Consider the following 8,806-nt stretch of genomic DNA (forward strand, 5'->3'; position numbering starts at 1 on the left):
CATGGTGAGTGCTTATTTAAAAGTACAAGTCCTTTTATTTATTTTTACGTATTTATATTTTTGAGATGGGGTCTTGCTATGTTGCCCAGGCTAATCTCCTGGATTCAAGTGATCCTTCTGCCTCAGCCTCTTGTGTAGCTTTGATTACAGGCATATGCAACCATGCCCAGCAGTATGAGTTCTTTTAATAAACGGATTGACTGAGGTAAACTTGGTCACTGTTCGCTACCCAATGACTGTCTTCTTTTCTATTTATTTTGCCAATCTATCTTACACCTGGATTGTAAATGATCTGCTGCACCAGTTCAAATTGTGTTTAAGTCATAAGAAGGAAAAGTTTGGAAAACCAAAATCAGAAACAATTACCAAGTGAAATTATAATCACACAGGAAAGGTGTTTAACAAGGGTGAATGAGAGATTCCCAGTGGCATACATCTTATTTAAAATCTTAATTAGAGTTCTGGAAAAGGCAAAGTCATATGCTAAAGTAATGTTAAGGTAATTACATTAGAAATGGATGGAAATGTGAATACAGGCTGAGGACCTATATAGAGAAGCTGCGGGCCAGGGCAGTGGCTCCCACCTGTAATCTCAGCACTTTGGTAGGTGGAGGCGGGAGGATCACTGGAGGTCAGGAGTCCGAGACCAGCCTGGCCAACATGGTGAAACCTCATCTCTACTAAAATTACAGAAATTAGCCAGGCATGGTGGTGTGTGCCTGTAATCCCAGCTACTCAGGAGGCTGAGGCAGAAGCGCTTGAACCCTGGAGCCAGAGGTTGCAATGAGCCAAGATTGCACCACTGCACTCCAGCCTGGGTGACAGAGCAAGTCTCCATCTCAAATAAATACATAAATAAATAAATGAATGAAATGAAATAAAATAAAGAAGCCTGTGCACACTGATTGCAATGAGGCAAAAATAACAAATAAATAAATAAATAGAAAGAAGTCAAAATAAGGCTTTTTTTTTTTTTCCAAAGAGCTCAGAATGTATTATAAACATCTCATTAATCTGTTCAGTGTTTCTAGAAAAGTGAGATAAGGTACTTAATTGAGTCATATTGCTTAAAATTGTTTTAAAAAAATTGTCAGTCTTTTATTATAAGAAATCAACTAGTTCTATAGAGGATGAATAAGAGAAATCACAGTCCCCAGCCACTTCTCCCTGTCTTCTTTTCCCAAAGGCAACTGCTCTCAAATGCTTTAGCTGATTCTTTGACAGGTATCTCTGTAACTATAAATAATACTCCTGCATTTCTGTTTATTTTTTCTCACTTTTCGCGATGAGGATTTAGCTCTCTTTCTTGTGTGCCCACTACTACCAAACCTCTGCACACTCCCCATTTCTCCATCCTCCTTAATACAGGGTCACAATTTTGGTCAGATCAAATTATGGTAGTAACGGTATTTGCATTATTATAATATATTTTATATTCAAAATGGAGGGGCTGGGTGTGGTGCCTCATGCCTGTAATCCCAGCACAGTGGGAGGCTGAGGAGGGAAGATCACTTGAGCTCAGGAGTTCAAGACCAGCCCTGGCAACACAGTGAGACCCTTGTCTCTATTGCTTAAAAAAAAAGGTAAAAAAAAAAAAAAGAATGAAGGTATGTGGTAAACCACTATTACTTTTTATTTGCTAGACATTTTGGGGGATGAGGGGGTGTTCTCTTGAGGTGTATTTGTCTTGTTTTTTGTTTTTTCATCTTGCATTATTTGCTTTCTTTTCTGAGACCAGTAATATCTATCACTATTCAACCCCAGTTCTCCAGCTTATCCCTACGTCTTTCAGTACGTTGATTCACATCAGGTATCAGACATCAACTTCATGTTCTAGAAAAAAACCCTACCCAAAGTTGTCTGAGTTGTTTTATAGCTAACAATCTCCCTTTACCAACATCCTGTAGACCTCTGCCTCTCCCTGTGTAGATGTCCTTTCTCAAATATTTTCCTATCCTTTTGGTGGAGTACATCCTCTATCCACTAGCTTCCCAAGAAAGAGTATGTGGGAAGTAAAGCTTTTGAGAACCTGCAAGCCTGAAGTATGTTTCTTCACTCATAGTTGATTTGCAACTTGACTGGCCCATAGAATACTAGGTTGGAAATAATTCTGAAAGCATGGTGTATTAGTCTGTTCTCACATTGCTCATAAAGACATACCCAAGACTGGGTAATTTATAAAGAAAAAAAGGTTTAATGGACTCACAGATCCACGTGACTGGGGAGGCCTCACAATCATGGCGGAAGGTGAAAAGCATGTATTACATGATGGCAGGCAAGAGAGAATGAAAGTCACGTGAAAGGGGAAACGCCTTATAAAACCATCAGATCTCATGAGACTTATTCACTACCATGAGAACAGTATGGGAGGGACAGCGTCCATGATTCAATTATCTCCCATCAGGTCCCTCCCACAACACGTGGGAATTATTGGAGCTACTATTCAAGATTAGATTTGGGTAGGGACAGAGCCAAACCATATCACATTGTTTTACTGTCTTCTATCTTCCAGAGTTCCTTTTGGGAAATCTGAACTTATTCAGATGCCTCAACCTTTGCGTGTTGTGTTTTCTGGAAATGTGTAGAATTTTCTCTTTGTGCATTATTCATCAGTATGGGTTTATGCTATGGTTTGAATATGTCCCTTCCAACATTCAGGTGTTGAAACTTAATGATCAAGGTGATGGTGTTAAGAGATGGGGCCCTTAAGAGATGATTAGGTGATGAGGGCCCATCCCCTTGTGAATGGGATTAGGTACACTGAAAATGGGGCTTGATGGAGGAAGTCTGTCCTTTTTTGCAGCCCTCACTAGATACCAAACCTGCCAGTGCCTTGATCTTGGATGCCTCCTCAGCCTCCAGTACCAAGAGAAAATAAATTTCTGTTCTTTGTAAATTACCCAGTCTCAGGAATGTTTTTATAGCAGCACAAACAAAATAAGACAGTTTATTTTTGGGTGTTGGGCTGAGGATTTAGTGAGACCTTCTATTTTTTCCTGAGGGCTCTTTTTCACTTTCTCATTTTTTTTTTTTTTCATTTTTATTATGAGACCAGGTCTTGCTCTGTTGCCTAGGATGTAGTATAGTAGTGTGATCTTGGCTCACTGTGGTCTCAACCTTCTGGGCTCAAGTGCCTCAGCATCCTGGGTAGCTGGGACCACAGGCGTGTGCCACTACATCTGGCTAATTTATTATTATTAGTATTATTTTTTTAGAGATGGGGGCTCATTCTGTTGCCCAGGCTGGTCTCGAACTCCTGGACTCAGAAGATCCTCCTGTCTCAGTCTCCCAAAATGCTGGAATTATAGGTGTGAACTGAAAATTTTTTTTATATTTTTCAATTCTGATTTCATGAGTTCATTGTAATAAAAATTCATGACCTTTCTGAAGACATTGAGAGTTTTGTTGCTCTTCCTACACACTTTCTGTTTTCACTATATATATTTGTTTCTGTTCAGGTGTTTCTTGAATCTTTCATGCTTGATTACTTGCTCATATTTAAAAGTGGAGGCTTCAAGAGCTGCCTGGAAACTCTGAGTAAGTGGGTGAGGCTTGATCATGGTGAGATTTCCTGTAGGGTGAGCTGCCTGGGCCCTTTGTTGGGGAAGCCCCGATGTCAACATCCATGTGAGTGTATTTGGATCTTTCTTCTTGGGTCTGATAGATTCCCACCTACAAAAGACTTATTTGGTGTTCTGCATGAAAGTAAATAACTGCTGCCATCATTCTGAGATGAGGAGGAAGTTTTGCATTTAGTAGGCATACATCATTTACTTAACCCTCCTGTGTTTTGTTTATTAAAACACACTCTCTGCTTTACCCTCTTCAAAGAGGAAGACTGTCTTCTGGTGGGGTGAGGGAAGGAAATCACCCAGCATTTGGAGGAAGAAAGGGGCATCTAGGGATATAACTGCTTTTCAAACAGCTTTCAACCAACGTTCTTTCTTCCATCACAGCCCTGCCCTTCTTTTCTAGGAGTAGTTGTGCCTTCAATGCCTGAGCCTTGATTATTTGGTAGTTTAAATTGACTTGGTTCTTGGATTTCCCCAGGAGGAAAAAGAGTTCAAATTTTCATCAGTTTTACCAAGTCCATACCACCTGTTATCTGTTTTGTAGCTTTCAAAAAGTTGGTGCTATTTCTTGTCATGTTCACTGTATCCTTATAGGTTTATGCTTAAAAAACAAAACAAAACCTTTTACCATACCATAGTTGCAGTGCAGTTTAGGAGAGAGTGAAAGTGTGTGTTCAATTAGCCAGCCATTCTTTTGCAATTCTGCATTTTTTATGGTATGTTTAGAGATTTTTTTTTAATTTTTTTTTTTTTTTTTTTTTTTTTTTTTTGAGACACTGCTGTGTCGCCCAGGCGGGAGTGCAGTGGCTCCATCTCGGCTCACTGCAAGCTCTGCCTCCCGGGTTCACGCCATTCTCCTGCCTAACCCTCCCGAGTAGTTGGGATTACGGGCACCCACCACCACGACCGGCTAATTGTTTTCTATTTTTAGTGGAGACAGGGTTTCACCGTGTTAGCCAGGATGGTCTCCAACTCCTGACCTCGTGATCCGCCCGCCTTGGTCCCCCAAAGTGCTGGGATTACAGGCGTGAGCCACCGCGCCCGGCCGTGTTTAGAGATTTTTTTGCAGTTGCCTTCTTTTGAGAAAACCAAAGGCAGCAGACTCTGGGCATGCTGAACTGGGGCTACTTGCTCCATTTCAGTTCTTAAATTTAGAAGTATGCCTCTGCTTCCCTCGCAGACAGTCCAATTAAAAATAAAAACCTCCAAATCAAGAATCGAGAAACAGTTATGGGACTCTGATTGCAGCAAGCATTTTCAAAAGCAATTAGCATTCAAATAACTTACCCACTGAGATAGAACAATGGTCTCCCAAGGATGTTCACATTCTAATTCCCAGAACCTGTATGTCAAATTACATGTCAAAGGGGGATTAAAGTAGCAGGTGGAATTAAGGTAGCTAGTCAGCTGACTTTAAAATAGGGAGATTATCCTGGGTCATCTGCTTGGCCTAATGTAGTCACAAGGGTCCTTAATTGTGGATGAGGGAGACAGAAGAGTTATTGTCAAAGTTATATGATGTTAGAAAGACTTGACCATCTCTTCCTGGCTTTGAAGATGGAAGGGGAACATGAGCCAAAGAATGCGGATAGCCTCTAGACACTGCACCAGGAAAGGACACAGATTCTCCCCTGGAAGCTCCTGAAGGAACCAGCTCTGCTCACAGAGCTTTTTTTTTTTGTCAGGGAGAGGGGGATCGATTTTTATGTGGGCTTCTCGCAGTGGTTAGAGTCACTCTTCAGAACAATCTCAGCACAGGAAATGCATCACTGAGACTGCCTAGAAAAGTCTGACCAGTAGCACCTTACTGCTTAAAACACACATATTCACAATAACTGACAAACAATAATGTGCCTCACGCAGGAATGTGTTCTCATTTGCAAATCTCTCAACTGGCTATAGCACTAAACCCTCCACCAACTCCTTCTATCTCATTCACCTGGAAACCAGTCTCAATCACATCTCCCCATCCCCAGAACCAATTCCTTGTTAAATCTCTCCCTAAGCGGGTTGCCTCCTGTAGCGGGGGCCAGACTGTGACTTGGGAATCAAGCCTGGCTCCACAGGTTGCATTTCCATCTTCTTGTGCCTTTAGGGTAGGACACTGCAAGGAATCCCACAGTTAGCACTCCACCACTTCCCCACTCTAACTGGGGAAAGGAACGTGAGAGAGTCAGAATTCATCTATTTGATTCGTTCACTGAAAAAGGATTCACTTTGGTAGAACTTGTTTGCCTTTGAGATACTTCAGTGAGTTACTTGGGATTCTTTAAAAAGTGGAAGAAAAGGCATCTGAGGGCTATGACACAATCCAGCCACTTCTGGCCACATGTCAGCTTGCTTGTGCCCACTGGACTCGTCAGAGGGAGGCAGGCCCTGCAGTACCCCCAGTACCCTCAAAGCCTCCTCCTGGCAATTCTGGGCAGGGCTGACGTCTGGGCCACAGCTAGTCCAAGACTGTCTTTGAAGATCCAATCAAGCTTCTGTCTGAAATTCCATCTTCTTCTGTCCCAGGTGGTTGTGGACACCCCTGGGGGCTTGTACGGAGGACCAGGCATGGCCAAGGGAAGCAGACAGGCTCAGAGCACATTTCCATTTACAGGGAACAGAACACAGGCCCCTGTGTGTCCACGGAGCAATGTGTAAGTTGCAGTGGTGAGTAGAGTAAAACCTCTATGTTGAGCACAGTTATCTCTGGCAAACACAGGGGCCTGCAGTCAGTCCACAATGCTGTGGAATACACCTGAGTACACAGTCAGACATTTGCCCCGTAAACAGTAAATGTGTAACATCAGTTACTTAGAGAGGGCCGTCTGTGCTCCAGACATGTGGTTTGCATGAGGAGAATGGCTGCCACTCAAGGTATCTTCACAGGGAAACAGGGCTTGGGCTCACACACAATGGACAGGCATGCAGGGTTCACCCAAAAAGTTACGGTGTACGGACTTCACTCTGCTCAACATGGATTTGGTTTTGTGGAATCCAGATGCACTCATTTACTTCACAGCCTTGGATTTGTCTGTTTGGGGATCGATCTATCTATGTATCTATCTATCTATCTATCTATCTATCTATCTATCTATCTATCTATCTATCTATATATTTATATCTATATATTTTCTTACCATAATATCAGTGCCTTGTCTGAATATCATCATATCATCATTGTTCAAGAGTGGGGGGAAAACCAGACTCTTCGTATGAACAGGGCTGCTTGAGGAATGTTCATTTCAGCTGTTTGCCACCTCCATTCAGATTATTCCTATCACAGCTCAGCTGGTGACCCAAAGCTAAGCAACAGGCGCAAGGATCCTGTGGGTCTTCCAGATGGCTGTGTTCACCTCCTACCTGAGAGACTCTTTACACAGAAAATGAGTCACCCCACTCAAAAGGAGTAGGGACAGGGGCAGGGACAGGACATGAGAGCCACAGATAACCAAGGTGTTTCTTCCAAGTGGTCAGTTTAAAACAGACAATGACCAGCCATCCATCCCCGAAAAAAACCCAAAAGAAACCACACCAAAAAAAAATTTATTCAGAATCAAAGACAAAATACGGTGTGACGGCCAGGCTGGAGGGGCCCTTTCTCAGTGTCTATCCCTTCTTCAGTCTCCTATCTCTTTCCTCCTATGTGTGAGGAACAGTGAGACATAAAGACCCGCGGGGCACGTGCTCGGGCTGGAGGCTGATGCTGACCACCTGTGGGCACAGACCAAGGGGCACATGCAGAAAGCTGCACATCTATCCACTACCATGGCTTAGGGCCACCTGCTCACGGAGGTTTCAGAGACAGCCTCCACTCTAGCCTTCACACAAGACATCTCCTTTACACAAGACAGCACATGGTAGCTGTTGTGGAAGTCCAGGGGCCCATCCAGTGCATCAGCGATGAGCATGTTGAACTCTTTCAGGCCATGATCATGGTGGCCCTGGCATACACACTTCAATGCCCGAGTCACCAGTGAAGTGGCAATGTCTCCTGAGCATCTTCTCTTTGCTGTTGGGCGGTGCGCTGCCATGTTCAGAGCTGTCATCTTTCAGCAGCTCCTCCTTATCTTCTGCATCCTTGTCCAGGAAGGTCCTTGGGTCCAGCTCTCCCAGGCTGGCTACAGAGCCACTGGGCTGCATCTCCAGGTCTTTGGTAGGTCAGAGGGCTCAGGATCAGCGATGCTTGGGGGTCTTGTGATGCTTCTGCTGGGCTCAGACAAGGGGATTCCCTTGGATCCCCTGGTGGGATTGGCGCCGGGGGACTGCCATCTGCCGGGCCGCACTGTGCAGGCAGGAGCTGCTGCTGCTGCATAGCTGGAAGGCACTGTATGCTGGGGGAGGAGTTGGAGGCTGGCTCACCACTTCCTCATAAGGAGGAGGTAAGTAGTTTAGCAAAAATCTGAAATAAAAAGGCAGCACTGAGTGATTGAAGGCTTCTCGGCAGGGGATCAGGTTGATTTCATGTTGCCGATGCTGGGCCTGAAGGCGGTGCTTGGCTTGGCGGTGGTGGCCATTGCAGCAGCAGCTAAGGATGATGATGATGGTCCACACCAGCCAGAGCTACTAGAGTTCCTAGTAGTAGTTGTAGCACTGAGACTGTCCACAGCAGTGTCCTGTGTCACAGATGTAGCTTTGATTATTGGTATCCATGCAGGCTTCCTTATCCTGTGGGGGTTCAGCCCTGGCTGACAGGGGGCTGGGCAGCACCAGGAGGAGCAGGAGCACCATGCCACCCAGGAGCCTTCTCCTCTCCATCCCCCTCCTGCTCCTGCCCCTCTGCCATGGTGCTGCCACCTCCCTCCTCCCTCTCCTCCTCTACCCTCTTCTTCCTTGTTCCTTCTTTTTTTCTGCTGACAATTTGACTTCAGCCCAGTAAGGCTAATTTCGGACTTCTGACTGCTAGAACTGTAAGATAATAAATTTGTGTTGTTTCAAGTCACTAAGTTCATGGTAATATGTGAAAGCACCTATAGGAAATGAATACACTCACTATAAATTTAAAAAATAAAGTATGATTCACAGTACCTTAAAATCTGAGAACCCAGAAACAAATCCATGCACCTACAGTGAACTCATTTTCCACAAAGGTGCCAAGAACATACATTGGAGAATGGGCAGTCTCTTCAATCAATGGTGCTGGGAGAACTGGGTGCCATATGCAGAAGAATGAAACTAGGTCCCTATCTCTTGCCATATACAAAAATGAAATAAAAATGAATTAAAGACTTAAATCTAAGGCTTCAAAC

The 8,806-nt window shown here is 44.0% G+C and overlaps 1 pseudogene; it reads right to left on the reverse strand.

Annotated features, from left to right (window-relative positions):
• Positions 1–7,235: 7,235 nt before the first annotated feature.
• Positions 7,236–8,315, reverse strand: LOC105475885 (WW domain binding protein 1-like pseudogene; annotated as a pseudogene).
• Between the last annotated feature and the right edge of the window lie 491 nt (positions 8,316–8,806).

The sequence above is a fragment of the Macaca nemestrina genome, chromosome 4 (assembly GCF_043159975.1).
Source record: "Macaca nemestrina isolate mMacNem1 chromosome 4, mMacNem.hap1, whole genome shotgun sequence".
Taxonomy (NCBI): Eukaryota; Metazoa; Chordata; class Mammalia; order Primates; family Cercopithecidae; genus Macaca; species Macaca nemestrina.